The following is a 23,011-nucleotide window of genomic DNA, read 5'->3' on the forward strand; positions in this document are numbered from 1 at the left end:
TTTGTTTTTGTTTTGCAAGGTGTTGGTGCTTTGAACCTCTTAGTTTCATAACTTCCCGTAGTTATTTTGTTGTCGGTTTTGAATTTCGATGTTGGATTTTGTTGGATTTGGTTTATTTCTGATGTTATCGAAGTTTATGTTGAAGTTCTTGATGAATCCATGTTGTTGAGTTTGATTTATGTTTGTAGGATGCTTTACACAGTTGCTAGTTTTTAGGATCTCTTGGATTTAGCTTGTTTAACATCTGATTTCGTAGATCCATGCTAGCTTGCGTTTTAATTTCGTATATATGGTGCTCTTTGTTTTAGATCTTCATAATCATGGTTTACTTCTGTTCCTTGTCGTTTGGTTGTCCAAGAAGTGTAGATCTGGCAGTTCTTGGTTTAAATTTCTAGTTCGTAACTTGGTTTTAAGCATGCTCAATTTTATGCTCTTTTTCCGCCTAGTTACATCAAGAAGATGAAGTAGAGGTAGTTAGAAATTCAGATCTGCAGTTTAGCTTTTGCTTTTGCTTTTCACACTGTCAGCCCATCCAGTTTTGGAAAAATGGTCCCCACTCACTTTTACACTTTGTTTGCCTATTTTAGGAAAGCTTTCAGCATTATCTTTTAAATACAGGTGTTCCTAGTTGCTTTAGTTTAAATTTAAGTGTTTGTATGCATATTTTCTTACGTCGTTTGTCTAGTTGAGCTGTTAGGTAAAGTACCCTGTTTAGTCTTCCGAGTCCAGTAGATACTTAACCCACTTAAATTGCGTGGCAACAGCCAAAACCCTCCCAAAATGTCTTTCAAGCATGTTAGCCTCGTGGGATTTGACCCTTACTCCCTATACTAGTTTTTCCCCCTATACTAGTTAATAGTATTTGTGAGTTAAGGTTTTGAATGTAGCTTCTAATCGCGCGTCCGACGACACATAGATAGGTTTAGCGAATCTGCTTGACCAATTTGGTCCGTTCGGTCTGCTTGACCAGTCTAAGATTTAATATTTATTTTACAAGCACGCGTTCTAAAAAAGCAACGTTTTAATGCCTCAAGTTGAGTGGTACATATTGTTAATTTATTGGTATGTGGGGGAATCGAGAGAGGATCCAAAGGTTAGATTCGAATTGATGACCACAAAAGGTAAAGCTAAAAGTGAGGGCTTTGTAGGGATCTAATGAATCTTTAAGGAGTTATTAACAAATACTGACAACCTTAATGAGTTATCCACACTGTTCGATCAACGACGGTAATTAGGCAACTCGCCCTAGCAATCTTGAAGTCGTTGTTTGGATATCGTAATAGTGTGAAGTAGTGAAATCTTATCTCTAGAATTCCATTGTTTCATCTGTTTTCTCAATCAAATCAATCATTGTTTTTTGTTTACTTGTTTTATTAAATTGCTTTGTTTACTTGCTTATTTAGTTTAACAATGTTTTAACCCCAAAACTTCATTTTTTTCAAATAGTATACGAAGCTTAGTCTGTATTTGTACCCTATGTTTGATATACTGTGTTTACCCTTGGCTATATACTCCCTCCGTTCTTCGGTAGTGAATGCGTTTCTTTTCGTCACGTTATTTAAGACATATTGTGTTAAGTGAGTTAAATAAAGGAAGAATAAAGTAGGAAATGAAAAAGATAGAGAGATAGAGAAAGAATAAAACAAGGGAGAGAAAAGTAAGTCAAAATAAATGTGTTGACTTTTATTAAAAAGAAAAATTCCTCTATTACTATGCAACACACTAAAATGACAAAATGACTTCACTGCCGTGAAATAGATGGAGTATTAACTTGCAATTATTTTTAGTGCTAATAAAAAATGCATCATATATGCGCTCGTTTCCTTCTCTGTGAAAGCTTATGCACCATGGTGACTCTTGATTTTATTTTTTACCATTTTATTTTTAATATTTAGATTACTCTGTGACATGCTCACTAGCCTTGGGTTTTCAATTTAGAGAAACTGTCGAACTTAATTGCAATGGCTTGTCAAATATGGGTGGCTTATCAATTACCATCATTCACATTTTTAACCCACAAAACATGTGTTTATATGTCATGGACAACAAAATTCACCTAATCCATGCAATCCAATGTACAATCTCCCAAAAATATATTACTATAAAATTTAAAAGGCACAGACAAACTTGGTCTCCAAATTTTCCAAATTAATCGTGTTGTAAGTGTCAATTTTATTTATGCAGTCAAACATACCATAGTAACAAAATCCACGTGAATGACGAACCTCACAACGTTGTTTCTCATATAAAATATTCCTATATAAAGAAACCATTGCACTGGCCTCAAATTCCATTCATTAATCCATCTCTCAAATTGCAGTTAATCCTATCAATTCAGAAAAAAACCTAAACATAATAAATTATTGTTTCGAGGAGAATTCGAAAAACAACGTGATCAAAGCATGTTTGCAAGTGTGGAAGAAACAGTAGTAGTAGATGAGCTGATGCAGATTCTGGTGGAGTGTGTGAAGCAAGCAGATGTGAGAGGACAGGAGCTTCTGCTTAGGAAATTTTTCTTCGAAATTGAGAAAGAGATTCCCCTCCAAGGATTCCTCGTTGATAGACTGAAGCACTCCAAAATCAGCTCTCTCTTCCACAGCGACTCGGCTTGCTCAGACGATTTTTTCCAGTCGGAATCGGAGGTGATGAGCTCAAGAGAACTGATTGTAGAGGAAGAGGAAGAAGAGACGTCGAAGAAGCCGGAGCGATTTAAGGTTAAAACTGTGCAAGTTGGTGGAGTTGTCAAGGAGGAAACTACAAGATGACAATTATTTAATACTAGTACACTGTTATCAATTCTTTTATTCTTTTTTATACTTGAGTTCATGAGAGATTTTGTATGTGCGTGTGTTGTTGTATTTTAGTTTGCTCTAATCAATAAATCTTCCAAATGAAGCGTATTTTAGTTTGCTCTAATCACATCCCTTATCTATTCAACGGTCCCATTATTTCATTTCTTTTTTATGTTTTATTTTTTCTCAACTAATTTAATTTCAATTATATATTGCATTAAAATTACAAAAAAAATATTTATATAAAAATAAGATTTTATTAAACATTAATATATAATGACAATCGAAATTTCATAATTGAAATGCTAAAATTACTAATTATAAAAAGCGATAAAATACATACTATAATTTTCGTGGAATCCGCTACTTGCTGCCAAATCTTTCCCGAATGTTTCAATTAGATCTTCCTGGAGTTGGATGTGTGCTTAATAATGTTAACTCTTACAAACCGTTTAACTTGGAAAATTTGGTGAACAAGTTTGTCTGTTCCTTTTCAATTTTATAATTATATAATTTTGGGAGATTGTACATTGGATTGCATGGATTAGGTGAATTTTTGTGTCCATGAAATATAAACACATGTTTTGTGGGTTAAAAATATGAATGATGATAAGCCACTCATATTGACAAGTCAACTAAGTTCGACATTTTCTCTAATTTGTAAACCTTAAGGCTATAGTGATCATCTCATAGAGTCATCTAAATATTTAAAATAAAATGGTAAAAAAAAAAAAAAAATCAAAGTCACCGTTCAGTCCATGCTTGTGCGATCTAGGGGATTATCCCAGATAGGATGTGGTTTTATGTACCATATATGCGACACTTCCTAATGTAGTAGTACCTGTGATACTTGATTTTGACTAATAGTATGTAAATTATAGTAAAATTACTATAGTACACTTTATACTACAAATATTGAATTACATCAATTAGTGGCTTATTGTCCCAGAGTAAAGATGCATTCGATTAGTATACGTATGTTGACCTAGCTAGTTGTAGAGTAATTAACGTCAGAGTCCAAAGGTTTTGAACTTGAGTCTGCCATGACGATACTTTAAATACTCCCTCCATTCTTTGTTAATTGGAGCATTTCTTTTCGGTATGGAGATTAAACATATTGTGTTAAGTGCATGTTGCATAAAATAAAATAAAATAAAGAGAGAATAAAGTAAAAAAAATGTTAATTTTTACCAAAACTAAAAATAACTTAATTATCTTGAAATTTTCAAAATAGAAAATAGATTCTTTTAACATTTCTCTTCGGCCATATAAGCATTAAGCAGTGTTAGGAAAACAAAATTCCATTGATTTGCATAATAACAGTATACTGAATATATATTCCCGAGTAATCTTTAACGACTTTTTTTGAAAATAAAAATATAAAAAAGGGTTCTTCAAAATCAATGAAACAGTGTTCAAAACCCTAAAGATGTCAACGAAGAAATGATACGCATATGTTGACTAACTAAAACTTGCCGACGTGAGAGCTCTACTTGACCAAAATCAAAACACCATCCAATTACCTTTTCTCACCCATCCATCTCGTTAGGTCTAACTTTGCTTAATCCCAAAACAAAATTATATGCAAGCAATCAATCAATTAATTCAAAACTAACATATTACTAGAATATATATAGCATTATTAGTTTCAGCACAGAAAGAAACATATATGTTGAATTGTGTAGTCTGATGATAATTTGAATTAGAGATTTCCCGTTTGATCATGTGTTTTTTACTCGTGTTCGATCTTTATTGCTTTTCGGAATAGCGACCGCATGTTTTATTTTCCAAAAATATATACATATATATACATTGATCCAACATTACTTAATTATCTATGATCACGATCGCTGTTGAAGTTGATTTCGATTTTAATTAGGGATAGTTCCAGTTCCAGTTCCAGAGGTAATCGTCGGTCACAGACACTTCAAAATCACCATCGTCGTCGTCGTCGACAAAGCCAAACCGCGGCGGACTGATGAGCATCCCTTGGGCCATGCTCGCAAGAACATTAGGCAAATCAAAGATCAAATCCTCATCAATAAATTCACCCGCCGAAGGCGTCTTCGCCGCCGCCGCAGCTTCTACTTCTTCTTCTTCTGCCGCCTTGTCCACACTCCCTCCTCCTCCGCCGCCGACGAGAGCGTCCACTGCAGCCCCAGCAGCCGCGGCTGCACTAGCGGCGGTGGCCTGGATGTCGGTAGCGGAGGTGGAGGCCGGGACGGGCAAGGAGGCAGCGGAGTTGGGGAAGTTGAGGTCCGCGTGTTTCCCTTTGAGGGCCAGTGCCGCCACGTCGTAGGCGACGGCGGCCATCTCGGCGGTGGGGAATGTGCCGAGCCAAATCCGATTGGGCGTTCGGGGCTCCCGGATTTCGGAGACCCATTTCTGGCTTCGCTTCCTCTTCCTGACTCCGCGATAGGTGGGGCCGCCGCCGCCAACGCCGTCAGATGGCGGGGAGAGACTGCTGGCGCGAGAGTGTGACATGTCGGATGATGATTAATGGTGGTTAGGGAATCCATTTTTTATATGTGTTGGGGAGGATTTGGAAGTTGGGAGGATGAATTTGAGAAGTTGAAACCAGTTGGGAATGAAGGTGTGAGTGTGAGGATGTGTGGTGTATGCCAGAAATGGAAGAAGTGGTGTTGGAGTTGGAGTTTGCAGTTGGAGTGATGAAACTAATTTGGTGGGTTAATACTTAAAATCAATTTTGAGGTTACATACATTGAGTGGGTGATTTGATTTGAGACCATTATTATTACTGGATTTTAATATTTATTCTGTCGTGCTGGAAATGGAATGTCTGCCGCTGATTTTTTGTTCTCAATTGTCTATTCGCATATCTTGAAATCTGCTCCCTCCTCATTAGGACATCCATAATGGGGCGAACTAAATTCTGCCCTAAATCCTGCCCTATTTCGCCACATCATCACTCTATCCACCTATCCTTTCACCTGCAGTGGTGAGCACTAAAGTCCAACCTATAGTTTTAACTCCTATTTCGTATTTGTTTTTTATTTTTTATGTTTGCAAACATATCAATTAGCAAGAATAAATATAAAAACACCACAAATTAAAGGCAAATCCTACTGTCAATATTTATTTTTAATTTTTTATGCTTGCAAAAATAGAAAATCGTCAGAATTCATTATTGAATTTTGAGAGAAATTGAGATGGAGAAGAAAGCGGAGTGAAAGGTGTGAAATGAAGTAAAAAAATTGGTGATATATATAGAAGAAAATATAAAAAAATTAAAAAAAAAATGAAAAATGTGTGCATAGTCCGGACTATGCTCCTTACCTCCTGGAATGCGACGGAGGATAGACCGGAGGATGCAAAAATGTGTGCATGGTCCACGGACGATGCATAGGGGGCGGAGATGGAGGGCGCATCGTCCGGACCCCTGCAATGGTAGAGGATGCATCGTCCGGGCTATCCTCCGCCCCATTGTGAATGCTCTAAGAGCATTCACATCCATGTTATTTGGGAAGAACAATGATGTAAGTCTGTACCCACATTTATTCACTTTTCACTCCCAACTCTTTCGCAAGAGCACAACATCCACATTCATGTTCTTCAGCAAGAACATGTTCAAAGGTTCCACCATTCTATTATTCAATTTAAATACTTCAATTACTAAAAGCATTTTCATAATATTAAAATGCATTAAAATTACCTGAAATACTATTACAAATTACTAAAAAATTAAAAATTACATTATTAAAATCCTAAAAAAATTAAAAATTACATAATTAAATTCATAAAATTTTTAAAAAAAACCACTACTCGTGGCCGAATTTCGCCAAATGTGTTTGATTAATTAGGTCTTCTTGTAGCTCGATGTGGGCTTTGGTATCTCGCAATGTAAATCTTCTTTTGTTCCTCTCGCGCACCATTGTATCCACACCTCGGCGTGGGAAGAACTTGCGATTGAACTTCTGGCTTCATCCTCGTCGAAAAAGTTAGCCGCTCTCGGTCCTTCGTCGTCTATAATCATGTTTTGCAAGATAACACACGTATACATGATGTCGACAATATTCTTTATGTACCACAGCCAAGACAGGGTCTTCACAATGTTGAATCAGGCTTGAAAGACCTCAAAAGTTCTTTCAACGTCTTTCCCAGCATCCTCTTGACGTTGTGCATAAAGAACCTGTTTCGGGTCTTGCAGCATGTTGAGCGTCTTCATGAAAGTTGGCTACCTTGGGTATATACCATTGCCGATAGTACCCCATGTGGTATGGATGGTCGTTGACGGTGAATTCAATCACCAGTGCTACACCATTCAAAAGATCATTGAAGAGGGGTGAATAATAGAGCACGTTATTCAGCCGCACGAAATATGCATGCCAAATCCATAGGCGGTAGTCGGCGACCGCTTCAAGGATGAGCGTTGGGCCGCCGCCTTTATGGCAGCTTAAGTGTTGCCCCATCCAAGCATTCGGGCAATTCTTCCACCTCTAATGCATGCAATCAATGCTGCCAAGCATTTCGGGAAATCCGTGTACTGTTTCGTGAAGATAAGCAACTGTTGACAATCTTTGGTGGTGGGTGCCCAATGGAATTCCTCACCGAATGTCACACCCAACCCTATTAGGGGTAACTACTTATAGTAAATAAATTCAAAAATTAAAATAAATAACCCACACGTCCAGTAAATCAAACACATATTGTATATAATTTTAAAAACCAACATTTTCAAGAACATATTTCAAAACATTCTAAACCGTAGTGGGACCCTCTCACCACTCTATATACTATACACTTATCTACATGCAAAAATGATGTGGAGGAGAAGGTTTCCAAATGGTGTCAGCCGTCGATCCTGATAACACATGCAGTTCCTACGACTCACGTCAACGAAAACTTCACTTATATTTTATTCCTGAAAAATAATAGTGGTTTATATGAGCCACAACTAAGTGAATATAAACCTTACCTTTAATTTTTACACACAAATATCAAACACATTCTTTCACCAACATATATCACCAGAAGTAATACATATTACAACAATTTAATATTCATATGCATATGCCTCTCCGTTCTTTTTAATTATTCTGTGACAGGTCAAGCCTGGTATTTGCCCGGGATTTCCATTGTATACGACCTGCAGGTCCCTTTTAATTATTTGACCTTTCCACGAAGGTCCCTCTTTGATTTGACCTTTCCACGAAGGCCCCTCTTTGCATATTTTTGTTGACCCATACGTCCATTATCATTGTATATGACTCGTAGGTCTATTTCCATTGTATATCAGATCCAGCACAAGACCGTCACATATCCTCGATTCTAATAATTCTAATACCATACATCAAACATGTCCATTACACCAATTACATATCCATATATTCAATCAATTTACTTCAATACTATAAATAAACATATCCATTGCACAAATCACAAATCCACATTATATTACACAACTAATATCAAATAACACAACCATTTCAGACTCACATTATATAATTCAAATATTCACTTCAATTTAACACATAGCAATCAATCACATAAAATATGTAAAATTAAAAGTGTGATTTATACACACATGATCACGATAAGTAAACTTATTGAACTTCTGATTCTAACTCTTAATTTATAACTCTTGATCCAAATTACGATAGTAAACTTAATGAACTTCTTATTCCAACTCTTGATTTATAACCCTTGATGATAAATTTCTCGCATTTTTTGTTCTTTCGTTTTTCTCTCTCCTCTATCCCTTTCTTTTTTGCATAAATATGCACAAAGTTCACGTCGGTAACTCGCCGACTTATGCCTATTAATTAAAATATGATTAATCCAAATGGCATGTATATAGTGAAGCTTATAGTGATACGTGTCAACCACGCATATTATGAGATAAAGATAATTTACAACACAATCATTTAATATTCTAAACAAAAAGATATAATTATTAAGATACTTGTCAAAATTCACTTTTATAACTATATACTTCATCTGTTTCTTCATAGTTGAGTCGTTTCTTTATATGGTAACTTTTTCCTCTTTCTTACTTTACTCTCTCTTACTTTAACTCTCTCTACTTTATTCACTTTATACTTTATTCCCTTTACCTTTTCCTCTCTCTTACCTTTTTATCTATTTATTTAACGCACCCAACATTCATTTCTAAAACTCCGTGCCAAAAAGTTCCACCTCAACTATGAAGAAACGGAGGGAGTACATAAGACCGGGCAAATAGATATATGTTAATGCACAATATGTTTCCATAATTCCATGCACACGTTCACATTAGCATACACTTAAATTCACTATTTAGTATTTTAAAGATACTTGCCCGCACGGGCTAGCTCAGTTAGCTCCAGAGGTGGAGATCTGTAACAATATATACGCATACAACATATAATTATGCAAATAATATTTATAATACGCAATAATAAATAAAATTATATCAATATGCAAAATGATGTATGTTTCGGGTTAGGGATGTCACACCAAAAGAAGAACGAACACCAGCGCAAAAATATTTGAGGCATAGGATTCTAATTGACTCCCCCACATTCAAATACTCGTCGAACATATCAGCCTGTTTGCCCGGTAGCAAGTTGTCGGATGGCACAAGTACACTTCTGCAACACCGAGAGACTTTGTCGACCGGTTGCATCCGTACTAAATTGGAAGTATTCAACACGGGCAGACAATGTGTTGACAATATGCAAAAACAAGCGTTTTGACATGCGAAAACGACGTTGAAAGTAATCTGCTGGAAACCATGGCTCGTTGGAAAAATAGTCACTCACGAGCCTTTCGTGGGCTCCCTCCCGGTCACGAGGGGTCTAGCGGTGATTGGATCTCATTGGTCGAGGAGGAGGGCCGGAGGCAACGACGATATAGGCTTCATAGGCAGCACAATATTGTTGATAGTATTCATGTTCTTCGCCCTCCGCTTCCGCAAGAATCACGTTCGGATTCATTCTTGAATTTAGAGAGTGTATGAGTGAGAGAGGAAGATGTAGAGCAATTCAAAAATATGAGAGAAGTATGAGTGAAAGATAATTTGATGTGAAAAATGGATGATGAATGTGTGTATTTGTAGATAATTTTGGGATTTAAATTTTTTTAAAAAAATTGAAATAAATGGTAATAAAATGGCTATATTTTTGGGAATCCGAAAATATATTTTTTTATTTTTTGTATTATTTCCGATTAAAAAAAATTCCAACGACTTTTCCGTTGGCGAATAGGAGAGCAATGTCAGTGTACTCTTCGGCACGGCAGTGCTCTTGCTATTGAGCAAGACCGTGCCATCGGCAAGAGCACAACGGCAAGCACGGGTCTCGCCGCGCCGACGGGTGCTCTTTTCAAGAGCACCGCTGTAGATGCTCTTATCTTAAAGATAAATTGTTAAAACTACGGCTTAGATCTATTTTTAATTGTATCATACTCATCCATTCCTTCTGCAGTAGTGGAGTCATTTAATTATTTTGTTACATTCCATAATAGTAGAGTCATTTCATTTTTTAGCAAAAAAAGTAAACATATTTCTTCTCTTTTATTTTATTCTATCTTACTTTATTCTCTCTTCATCTCTCTAGCTTTTTCATTTCCTACTCTATTCTTCCTTTTTTTCTTTTACTGTACTTTATTCTTTCTTACTTAACTTACATAACATATTTTTTCTTAAATTATGCCAAAAAAAAATCCATCCACTACCGCAGAATGGAAGAAGTATCTAATTCCCCCATGGTTCACTAAAGGTAATTTACTAATGGTACATGATGAGACTCGTTTCATGCATGGGTTCCAATGTAAAAAACTGCACCTAAATCAGCGAACTAACGACCCTTATTGAGTCAGGTGTGTGTAAATTTCTCCATAAATAGAAGATTGCATGATTCAAGAGGGCGAAAGCAAAAGTCGAGTAAAGGAGGAGAAAAAGGGCAGCAACAGGCTGATCAAGTTGATATTCTACCGGAGCAAGCCAGACTCTACATTGGAGAAAAGACTAGAGACCCACTCAAAGGTGTGAAGGGCAGCAACGTCATTTCCGGGAGGTGGCCCCCTAGGGATCAGAGCCCTACGCCTCCCTATATAAAGGAGCCCAACACACCAAGAGAAAAGAGTTCCCACATTTCATTTTCTGCATCGTAGTTTAGAGGGGGTTCTCAATCATCTTCTCAGATTAGGTTAGGGTCCGAGCTCTCTTCCAGGGCTGAAACCAGAGTCTCTTTTCATTTCCTTGTTATTGATTTCTGCACACACTCACTTGGTTATGTTCAGATTAGCTGGTAGTTCTCGATTTAGTGGTTGTTTTAGCACAATTTTCATTTTCAATTCTGTATTCCACTTTGAGAAGGGGTGATAAAACAATTTCCTAATTTCCTAGCTTAGCTTACTGTTTTTCTTTTGATGTAATCGACTTCTTATCATTCTGTTTTATTTTAATTCAAGTTTTTGTTTTCGTTTTCCAGCCTTGCATCTTGTTTTATGTCTTGTGCTTTAGATCTGTTTTCGCTTCCGTGTTTTATGTTGAGTCTTAGCTTAGATTCGATGTTTTATGTTTGATTCATTTTCGTATGCTTAGATCTAGGAGTTTATTTTTCGTTTCTGCATGAAAAAGCTTTAGCTCTTGTTTTTACGTCATTGTAGCTTAGATCTTAGGAGTAATTTAAGTTTTATGTGTTTTCTGATGTTTCGTCTTCTTTAGCTTCTCAGATCTGTTCGTTGTTCTGTTTTCTATGCTGATTTGTTGAAGAAGACGAAGTTGTTAGAAAGTTTTTACTTTACAGTACTTTTTGCAGGGACTGACAATCCCCGTTTATTCTATTTGTCTATTTTTAGTAATGTATGTCTAGTTGATCAGGTAGTTTAGCTTAGTTGTTCTGTTTGCTTTTTCCCTTTCCAACCCAATAGTTAAACTTAACCCACCCCCTAGAAAAAGCGTGGGAGCAGCCAAGCTCGAAGTCGTGTCACACTAACAAATGTCCAACGCCTCATCTCTGTGGGATCGATCCCTATATTAGTTAATAGTATTAGTGGGTTAAGTTTTTTTTTATCGCACTCTTATGCGTTTCTTTTCTTCTCTCTCAAGCCGGAGCCACTCAGCTTGATCAGCCTGAGCTTTTACCGGATCCACTTACCCGCATTTTGCAGGTAACAGGCAGAAATAGGCTGGCCTAATCAGGTCGACCGTCCAACTTGAGCACCTCACAACGATATACCACACACGCTTTAATGAAGAAGGAAAGAGGAGAACACGACGAAAAGGAGGGTGCATCAGTACATGTATTTTAAAATAATTAAAATTAATAAAATTTTAAAAAAAAGGGATAAATATGAAATACTAATAAACTAAAAAAATACCTTTTCATTTCTAGTATGTGAGACTAATTTTAATGGTGGACAAAAATGGAAAAATGAGACTAATTTTTTGATCGGATGATATACTGGAGTATTTCTTTTTTCTCCAATTACAAATAAATAGTACTTCCTCCGTCCCACAGTAAGAGTCACATTTTGTATTTTCGGTCCGTCCTCCGATAATAGTCACATTTCATTTTTATCATAAATGGTAAGTATGTCTGTCTCACATTCCACTAACTCTCTTCACTCACATTTTATTATAAAATCAATATAAAAAAAGTGGATATCATATTCCACAAACTTTTTCAACCTACTATTCTTTACATTTCTTAAAATATGTGCTCACACCAAATATAACTTCTATTATGGGACAGATAGAGTATCACATTACATTTTAATTCAGAAAAATTACAAAATACTATAGCGAAGACTCGCAGAGAGATGTAAGTGAAATATTGGGTTCATGATAGCAAAAATAAAATGATGCTTTGTGTATTATATTTTCATATTAGCTCAAATCATATTTTTGTAGTATGTTGCTTGTGACTTGGCTCAGGGAAAATTACAAGTATGGATCGAGAGCATAGCACCCCTTCCTCCATTTTCAAGGCAATTTACTTGTGGTAAAATGAACTAACTTTCGTGGGCATTCATAACTATGAACCCAAAACGGCTACATTTCATTTTCCCCTACTACGTTCGAGTATTTTCTATTTCAGTCTTATTCCTTGTTATGTTAAGATATTTTTTTTTGCAATAAAACAGCTCACAACTTATTTCACTCCTTTTAAAAAAATTTAATTAAATTTTTAAAATTTTTATTTGATTTAAATTCCTACAAAAGAAACTTCAATTGTTATGCACCTAATAAATAGAAGAAGAATGGGCGTGTATTTAGTAAAAAAATTATTTCATCCGCATTTTGCGGCTAAAAACGTCTTGCATAGAGTTATCAACTGGGTCGGGCCGGGATGGCCCAGCCCAGACTCAGGACCATCTGAAGGCCCAGACCCAGTCTTTGCCTTTCCAATAGCTTTGATTGACGAACATCAGAGGCACACTTTATTTAATTAGTTTTTTTAATGTAATTAGGTGATTAATTACTAATACTCCCTCCGTCCCAAAAAAGTTGAGTCGTATTCATTTTTAGTCCGTCCCAATAAAGTTGAGTCATTTTCTTTTTTAACAAAAGATAAAACACCTAATCACTCTTTTTTTATTCCATCATTTACTTTACTCTCTCTTATTTTTCCTACTTCTTTCATCTCTCATATTTATTTAATATAAATTTTAACCTCCGTACCGAAAAGTTTTGTCTCAACTTTTATGGGACGGAGGGAGTAATAGTTATTGACTACATCCAACTTGTTGGATATCTCTGAATGGACTCAAACAGTAATTTTCTAATATCTATCCAAATTTTCCACCAAATCATTAATGCAACATTCAATATTGACGACATCCAACTTTGTTTTTATATTCTTTCATCCAAGATGTAAAAAAATGGTTATGAAGTTTATCTTTAAGAATATTACGTATTCAACGTTATTATTTGATGAATAATTATAGAAGTCTTTAAATTTGTTAATTAGTTCATATACTTGAGTTTAAAAAGTACAACATCAACTCATATGTTATCATCTATTAGCAAAACTAACAATATCGATTCTTTCCTTGGTTATACAATTACTTTTAGATAGAATAAAGAACAGGAAAAACGATGTTTATACAAAGTCAGTAAATGAAATTAAACACATTATTTAAGTTTAGATTTAATGTAAATGAGATATAAATATAAGTTATATGTTTTATTTTTGCATAAAAGGATGATTCTTTCCTTGGTTATACAATTACTTTTAGATAGAATAAAGAACATGAAAAACGATGTTTATACAAAGTCAGTAAATGAAATTAAACACATTATTTAAGTTTAGATTTATTGTAAATGAGATATAAATATAAGTTATATGATTTATTTTTGCATAAAATATGTTTAGCATATCTTTAAAATACACAAATAAATTATTTTAACAAAATCAGCCCCGGCCCGGGCTGGGCCCATGTGGCAAGTGGGCCTGGGACGGTGCAGGCCTAGCAAAATTAATAAAAACCCGGCCCAGACCAGCCCGCCACAGACATGGGCCTGGGCCTCAATATATGTGGGCCTCGGCCGAGCTGGTCCCGTTCGGCCCACTTAACAACTATATGCTGTTGCATAAAACCAGTCGTGCAAACGGGGCAAGCGCGGCTGAAAATTGGGATAGTCGGTAATTTTTTTCGCTACAATAAAGCCCCAAAAGGAGACAGATAGGGTGGCCCCATTTTGCCTCTTTATTGCAATTGCCCTAAAAACAAAACTAAAAGGAAAAAAAATACATCCACAAAGAGAACTTCGAAATATCTATCCATATTTATTCTCTGCCGCAACATAATTCTCCACAATTTCTATATTTCCCTATAGTTCTCTCCTCATATATTTCCCTATATTTCTCTCCTTAAATTATATATTTTTTATAATTGCCAATTGATTTATAAAACTGAACCAGACAATAATATGAATATGGATACATCATTAAAATTCATATTTACAAGTCAAACAAATTAAAAAATTAAATGTGTACTTTAGTGTTAAAATCTGTTGGTGCGTGTCCAAATTTCTTCAATAAGGTTGGCTTGGAGACGACCATGGACTTATTCTCTGAATTCTTGAGGGCAACTTGGGTTAGGGAATCGCTTAGGACGGTCGAGATAGAACTGACTTGCTCGTCGTGCCAATCAATGACGTTGTTTCTTTTATCTTTGGGCTCTTTGGCAAAATAGTTTTCGAATACCTGCCTCACAATCAGTTCACGGTCCAAGTGAATATATGACCTTGGTCGTGGAATATGTGGAGCAACAACATCGTTTCTTGAGAAAAATGTATAAGTTGATTACAGAAAATATAAATAAGTTTTCTACTTTTTCAATGACTCTTTAGTTGATATTGCAAAATATTTTTAATTTCAAAATAAATAGAAAAAAAAGAAAATAAATAAATTTAATCAACACATAAGAAGTTCATTAAATTGCATAGTTTGATAAGAAGTTCATTAAATTGCATAGTTTGATAAGGATCAAATAGAATAAAAAATTTAAATATAATACTCTCTCCATCTCACTTTATGAGTCCTGATTTACTATCCATATTCTACTATCTTTTTTTCCACTCACATTTTATCATAAAATTAATATATAAATATAAGATTCACATTCCACTATTTTTCTTTTTATCAAATTTCTTTTACATTTCTTAATATACGTGCTAAACTCAAATAAATCTCCTAAAATTGGACGGGAGGGAGTAGCATAAAATTCATTAAGTCAAAGTAATGAAAAAAAAATGTGTAAACGTAATAAAATAAAGTGTACAAGTACTTGACAAGAAATTGTAGATTTGTTTTGTCGACAATAATCGAGCAAATAACATAACCTGATAATTTAAAGACATTACATATTCACTATACAACAAATGGACAAACAGATCACGTCACATCAGTCATCGTACACTCAAACTATATTTCTCACTCAATACTACAAAAACAGAATTTATTTAATTAAAAAATGTAATCGGGTACAAAAACAATAGATATTGTCAAATATTTTATTTATATCCATTAGATCTTAAAATAACATTTAACAGCATCCGCAATGGAGGATGTTCTGCCGAACGTCAGACCACATGGGACGTCCGCTGCGGAGACCTCACATCCGCGGCTTTTTGGCGACATCCGCCGCGATGTTCGCCATTGCGGTGCCACGGCGGACATCCCGACAGACGTTCTGATTATTTATTTATTTATAAACTCTATATATGGCTCGCTGCAAATTCTATATATACGGCTCGTTGCAAATTCTATATATATGATTTTTTACAAAACTCTAACGCATGTATTATCGTCGAAAATAAAGGGGGCCGTCGCCCCCCTTGACTCGCTGACCGGGCAGCGAGACCCCCGTCCAGCTAGCCGCAAATTATAGAGATTCAAGGCATAACTTGTACTTTGTTTGAATCGTTTTTTGTGAACTATGTACTTTTTTTAATTTAAATATATATGTTTTTTTTTAAATAAAATCGTTGTATTTTCACCGTATTCGTGTCGAAATGTTAATTCCGTAAATTGCATATTTGTGAATTTTTATTATTGTGGATGTCCGTCTGGATGTACTTGGGGATGTTCGCTATTGTGCAGTGGGATGTCCTTATGATGTGGCAATGAAGTGGGAGATCCTTATGACGTGTCATGAGGTGTTTTTGAGAAGTCCGCCGGGACATCCGCACCATTGCGGATACTCTTAACATGGTTATTCGTTCTTCAGTGTTATTTATTGGAAGAAATGGTAGATTTGGTAAATTAGAGGGACGACGCTGGCACCAGTTTTCAAACTAACGGCGCATATTACAAAGGATAAGGTTATCGTGGAGACCTCCTATATTATGGCTGTACAAAATCATTCTGCAATTGAACCATAATGTTAGATTCTCTCACTTTTTTACATTTCATATCTTTGGTAAAAGAGTAATGGGTTGAATTTTCTTTGGGCGGCCCATTAGCAGCATAACATATTGCGATCCAAGATGCTCTCTTTAGCCCAATGATTATGTTGAACAGTAAAATTTTGTAAAACCATTTGCTTATAATTGATGAGCTCCTCTACACTATTTCCATTCGATCACAAGAGGCTAGCTCCTCTAAACTGAGTTGTATCTTCATAAATAAAACTAGAATTTCATGGATATATCAAATCAAGTTTATAAAAAGCACATTCTATAAATATTAGCAGGATGATACAAGCTATGAACATAAAATATTGGATTTAAATAATAAAATACAATGCAAAGAAGTATCTTATCATAACTTTAAAGAATTTTAGACACAAAAAATCTAATCTTGTGGAGTATCAAATGGTATATTTAACCTAATATAAACACATATAGTTATCATACAATGCATTGGAATTATAATTATATGTGAGAATTTTATGTGTATAATTAATACCTGTAAGAATGGACACTTTTAGAATTTTAATAATGGATTAATATATATCATTCTTTAATTTAAATAATAATAATAATAATATTTATTATTATTATTATTATTATTATTATTATTATTATTATTATTATTATTATTATTATTATTATTATTATTATTATTATTATTACTATTACTATTACTTTTCTTTTTAAAACTTGTTTTGTAAAGCTTATTTCACTTTAAACCTTTTCATTGCCATGGCGGATGATCATTAGAGTAAGTCGCTTTTTATTTATTTCCTGGTTTTAGCCATTAACTTTCTCTTGTGCGAAGACATTTTCTGCGCATTGCTAATGAGAAATCTATTTTTTTACATTTACACCTACCTTTTAAACTTTTTTAGGTCAATCAAATATTTCATTAAACAACTATACGAATCAATTTCATTAAATCAAAATTATAGCCAACCATAATATAATGTGACTGAATAGCATCACAACGTTGTTTAGCATTTACCAAAATGTGCCTCAGCTCCACACAAGATGAAATTTTAATTTAGCTACTGGTATTAAGTCGATTGTTAATTTTAATTAGTTTTATTTTAAAGTAAATAATTTATTGAATTAATGGAATGAAGCCATCCAGCGTTTGACAGGTGTGGAAGTGTCGCAATTCAAAATTTGATGTCTAAATCCATTCCAACCAAAAAGTGAACTCCCACTTCCGTTGGATTGCAACTTAAACCAAAGAAAATAAGAAAAGGGCAGTTTAGCTTTCTTAAGCACAATAATTAAGTTATTTGAAGGTGACAACTCACTAGGATTTGACAACTTCAGGATTATAAACACTCGCAATCTAGCTAAATTAGGAATAATACAATCTAATTGAAGCTTAGTAATGTTGGTTTTCTTCTTTAGATTAATACTATGATACAAAGATACACTAAACGGGCGTATACAACCCAAATGAAGAACGGAGATAAAAGTACAATAAAAATTGAAATAACAAAACAATAATCGAAACTATAAATCGTAAAGATATAAGCCGAGTCAAGGAGTCATCTTTCCGCAAGACGAGATACGCCCCGGTAGTGCTCTCGAATTGGCGTGTCGTCCCCAAAGATAAACGGTTTCGTCTTGTTCGTTACAACACCGCAAACATAACAAGCTCCGGCGAACTGGATGATAGGGAGGACAGAGCTTCGACGGAAGACTATGCACAAAGAGGGAGAGAACTATGCAAATGAAGTGTTGTGTAGAGAATGCAATGGATGCATGCCTATTTATAGGCCAAGTCCACTCATTAGGCATTGATGGAGTCAACGGCCATTAGAGTGTCCATTATAGGGGAGCCGCGACCGGCCCATGCCAGAGCCTCGAGCCGCGGCTCGCGGCTCCCTATAGTGACGGGGATGGGCGGCCGCGGCCGCGGCCGGGGAGGGGGGGTTGGACACGGGAGCGCCACGATCGTGGCCGGCCGCGACGCTTGGGCTCGAGCCGCGGCGCCCCTATTGCAGCTGCCACGGGCCGTGGCTCCCCCTTTTTCGAATTTTTTTTTTTATAATTTTCATAAACACTTTTTAGCCCAACCCAAATTAATTAAATTGGTGAGTAAATCATTAGAGTTAGAATGATAAAAGGGGCTGAGTTTTGGAATCATAAAATTTGCAGAGGTGAGGTTACAGATAGATAAAAATGGCTGCCTCTTTTGAAGGAAGAAGAAAATCCCTTTTTCTAAAATTAATACGAGCTCTTTGCATTTTTTTTAAAATGGCTGCTTCTTTGTATTTAATACTCTTAAAAATGGCTGACGTTTACAATATCTCCTCGTGAAAAGTGTTCAATTTTCATTTAACAAAATTTAAAGAGTGTAACAAAATTTTATACTCCCTCCGTCCTAGATTTGGAGTGATATTTTGCCATAAAAGTCCGTCCCACATTTGAAGTAACATTTAGAATTTACCATATTTGCACATAATATTTTACCCCATTATTCACTCAAATTAAACCCAAATGCCATTATCTATATTAAAATAAATCAAAACAAAAATAAAAAACCAAAAAGTCAAAGAGGGACCCACCTTTAACAAACTCATTTCATTTATTACACACTTCATCATCTCACTTCATTTATTACACACTACATCATCTCACTCCATCATCTAACTTCATTTATTACACACTCAATCATCTCACTCCATCACCTAACTTCATTTATTAGACACTCCACATCTCACTTCATTAATTACACACTCCACCAATTCCTTAAAACCCGTGTCATAACTAATTGTCACTCCAAATGTGGCACGGAGGGAGTATCTTTTAATTTAGTACTCCATTAATCATTGTGAAAGTATATACTATAACTATATGCAAATTTTCATCGTATAATTTTACCTCTTTCTATAATACAATGAAAATTTGATTTTAATTTTATTTTTTTTATTAAATTATGCATTTTTAAATTATTATAGTCCAATTAATTTTATTGTATTAGAATTAAAATATAAACAAAAAGAAAAAAATTAAATTATTGGTGGCTTGAGCATGTCCACTATAGTGAAAAACATGGGCGTTGGTGGACCGACCACGATTTTGTGGCCTGGCCCGGCCAACTATAGTGGACACTCTTTTATGTGTGCCATGATGGCTTTGGACTGTAACTGCCGGGGGTTACTAGCCGTTACGGGAGCTAGAGAGACATGATGCATCTGGACACGCTACACGACGGGATTCATCGCGGACCTTTTGTCACCCGCTATGCGTCGGGGTCCATCGCGGACCTTTTGTCACCCGCTATGCGTCGGGGTCTGTCGTGGACCTCTTGGGACCCGCTATATGTTGGGGTCCGTCGTGGACCTTTTAGCACTAGATTTGCACTTGGGGCCACTACAATTATTACACCTAATAATTCATCTTATTAAATCAATGTTTAATAAGGTTCTCTCATTAGTGTGGGATAATTAACTCTTTTAATTAATCATTTGGTTTTATCTCATAGCTCCTTTATAGCTCACCACTGTGACAAACTTTAATTCATAATTTCTCACCCATCGGGAATCGGTTTAGAGAAAATTAATATACCACGGACACCTACTCAGAAAGTAGATCGTCGCTATTGCATTTAATTTTACTAAATTAAATGTCTTATAACACTTACATTGGTCAAAGTCCATTAACCAAACACGATTCTAACAGGTAATACTTAAATAAAATATCCGTAAACAATTAATTCTCATAAATTAAAACCAGTCTCACTTTTCTACAACAAACTTCACTAAAACAAATTCAACTTTTAAGGACATAAATAAAAGACGCAATTTTGTAATTTGAAAATTTTGAAAAATTATTAATATGGAGTATTTAGGATGCAAATAAAAATGTTATTAAATCGAGGGTACATTGGACAACTAATCTTAATATTTTCCATGTAGAATGCTTTTATTTGCGTTCTCAAATTATGATTGTGATACTAAGTTTTTAATGTTTAAAAATATAAATTAGAGGTCTTTGATAAGTTTAAAAAATGCTTAGCGTGCAGTGAAAACTTTTTGACCTCACTCTTATTATCGAAGCAGGGTCAAAATTAATGATTACTTATAGCAAATTATTAAAAATAAATTTTGATTATAAATGAAGGAGCGGTATCCAACATGTAATCTTTTACTCCCTCCGTCCCCCATTAACAGTCACCATTTGACCGGGCACGAGTTTTAAGAAATGTAAAGAAAAGTTGGTTGAAAAAGTTAGTGGAATGTGGGACCCACGTTTTTATATTGGTTTTATAATAAAATGTGAGTGAAGTGGGTTAGTAGAATGTGGGACCTACTACCATTTATGGTAAAAATGAAGTGCGACTCTTAATTGGGGACGAACCGAAATGGAAAAATATGACTCTTAATGGGGGACGGAGGGAGTATCTATTTATATCGTCTTTTGTTCGGTTGAAGGGAGAGGAATGTTCTTCTGCGCCTCATTTTACCTTTTAGTAGTGAAACTATTAAATAGAATAATATCTTATACCTTGAAAATAATAAAAAAAATTATGTATATTACTGATTAAAATTGAATTCAATATTTATAATTATGATGGTGCAGTACAAAAAATTTATTTTTCAAGAATAAAAAAATTGAGACATAATTATTTGCATGGTAAATTTAAAAAAAAAAGAATAATTTAATATGCAAAATAAAACATTCCTAAATTAAAGAGAAATTAAATTAATATTTTACTATTTTAGGAAGCTTCTATTTACGTGCTCTAATTTTAGTTATTTTAGTTGGAATTCTTTTAAGTGTTACTGCCGAGTGGTATATTAAAAACACCAATCAGCATATTTAACTGCATTAAAAATGTTCTTTAAAAAGCCATATTGCGTTCAACTAGTTAGCCATATTGCATTGACCGCCGAATACAATTTGTTCAATTACAGTTGGATGACATTTAAAGTCTGTATGAGGAATCAAAAGAGGAGTTTAACTTTAATCATTCTTGTGCAACAAAATTAGATTCTACCATATCATGTGCTGCTAAAAAAATAACGGTAATGATGAGAATCATGAGATTTGTATGTATGGATAGAGCAATCATTATAGAACACGTATTTGATTTATGAAATAGGTTTGGTTTCTCCAAATTGTTTTTTGTGATATTAATTATTTCTGTAAATATGTAGATACAACACACCCAAACACAAACATATACTAGTACAACACGATTAATTAATCGCATTATGGCAATGAAAGGTAGGAGGAATTAGTGAGAAGAGATCGATGGGATTGTAGAGACACTGAAAAAGGTGCGGTAGAAGTAGTTGTACGTGACAAGACGAGCAGAGGTACAGCACCTGATCAGCTTGGATCAAGGGTGACTGACTGCCTCAGCCCTCAGGATTGGTCCATTCTTGCACCTCCCTGCTCACTACCTACAACTACAAATATATGATACACATACAATCAATCAATAGTCATTAGAATTGGGCACTATCCCGTTAACACTTATAAATTAATTAGATTAGATCTTCACCAAGTCAGCTTGAGACAAAATTTAAGAGATTTTAATACGCTCTCGCACGTGTGGGCTAGACTGGGTAGTCAAGACAATATATTAAGCGAAAAATTTCGTTATCGGACTTAGGCCCGCTCTCATACAATATTAGAAATGAGTCACTCATCTCGTTAAAAGGTCTCATAAGAGAGGATTATCCACGCTTATATAGATTGCGTGTGATCCGTTGCTAACTTTCTTAAGTTGTTAACTCTGCTAACTCATCAATACAGTGTATTAAAAATATCAACATAATGATATTGAAATGTCAACACAAATTTGTGTTGATATTTTAATGTGATCGTGGTGACAGTTTTAATGCATTGAGTTTATGAGTTAACAAATTAGCAATTTAAGAAAAGTTAACATTATAACACACCCTAGATTGAGATTAGATGACATCTTCACTAAGTTGGCGTGGGACAAAACTGAAGATATTATAACAGTAGCCAAATAATGTTGGACAATCGAGCTGAATTTTGTGTAGAAGAAGAAGAGTAATCTTGAGGGAGAAGAAGAGAGGTTTTACAGAAAGTAAAGACTCTATTATTCAACTGGTCAATCACACAAGATACATGCTATTACTCATATATTAATAAGTCTAACCAAGAAGCAAGAACTACTTCTCAAAACCGAAAAACTAACTCTCTTGAATACTATTCCAATGGCTAGTTACCCCACTAATGCATTAAGCTTAATATTAATCCACCTAATAACAATCTCCACCTTGGACTAACTATTCAGCTTCAGACATCAATTGAGCTCATGTTCATCAACCTCAAACAGTAGTCAAACTTTTCCTTGTTCAGAGACTTAGCTAGCACATCAGAAGGA

At 35.0% G+C, this 23,011-nt stretch overlaps 1 pseudogene; it reads right to left on the reverse strand.

Moving 5' to 3' along the window:
* Positions 1 to 4,491: 4,491 nt before the first annotated feature.
* LOC125208587 (ethylene-responsive transcription factor ERF024 pseudogene) lies at positions 4,492 to 5,462 on the reverse strand (annotated as a pseudogene).
* Between the last annotated feature and the right edge of the window lie 17,549 nt (positions 5,463 to 23,011).

This window comes from Salvia hispanica, chromosome 6, assembly GCF_029641045.1.
Source record: "Salvia hispanica isolate PSC_SH4W2 chromosome 6, Shi_PSC_v1, whole genome shotgun sequence".
In the NCBI taxonomy this organism is placed as follows: Eukaryota; Viridiplantae; Streptophyta; class Magnoliopsida; order Lamiales; family Lamiaceae; genus Salvia; species Salvia hispanica.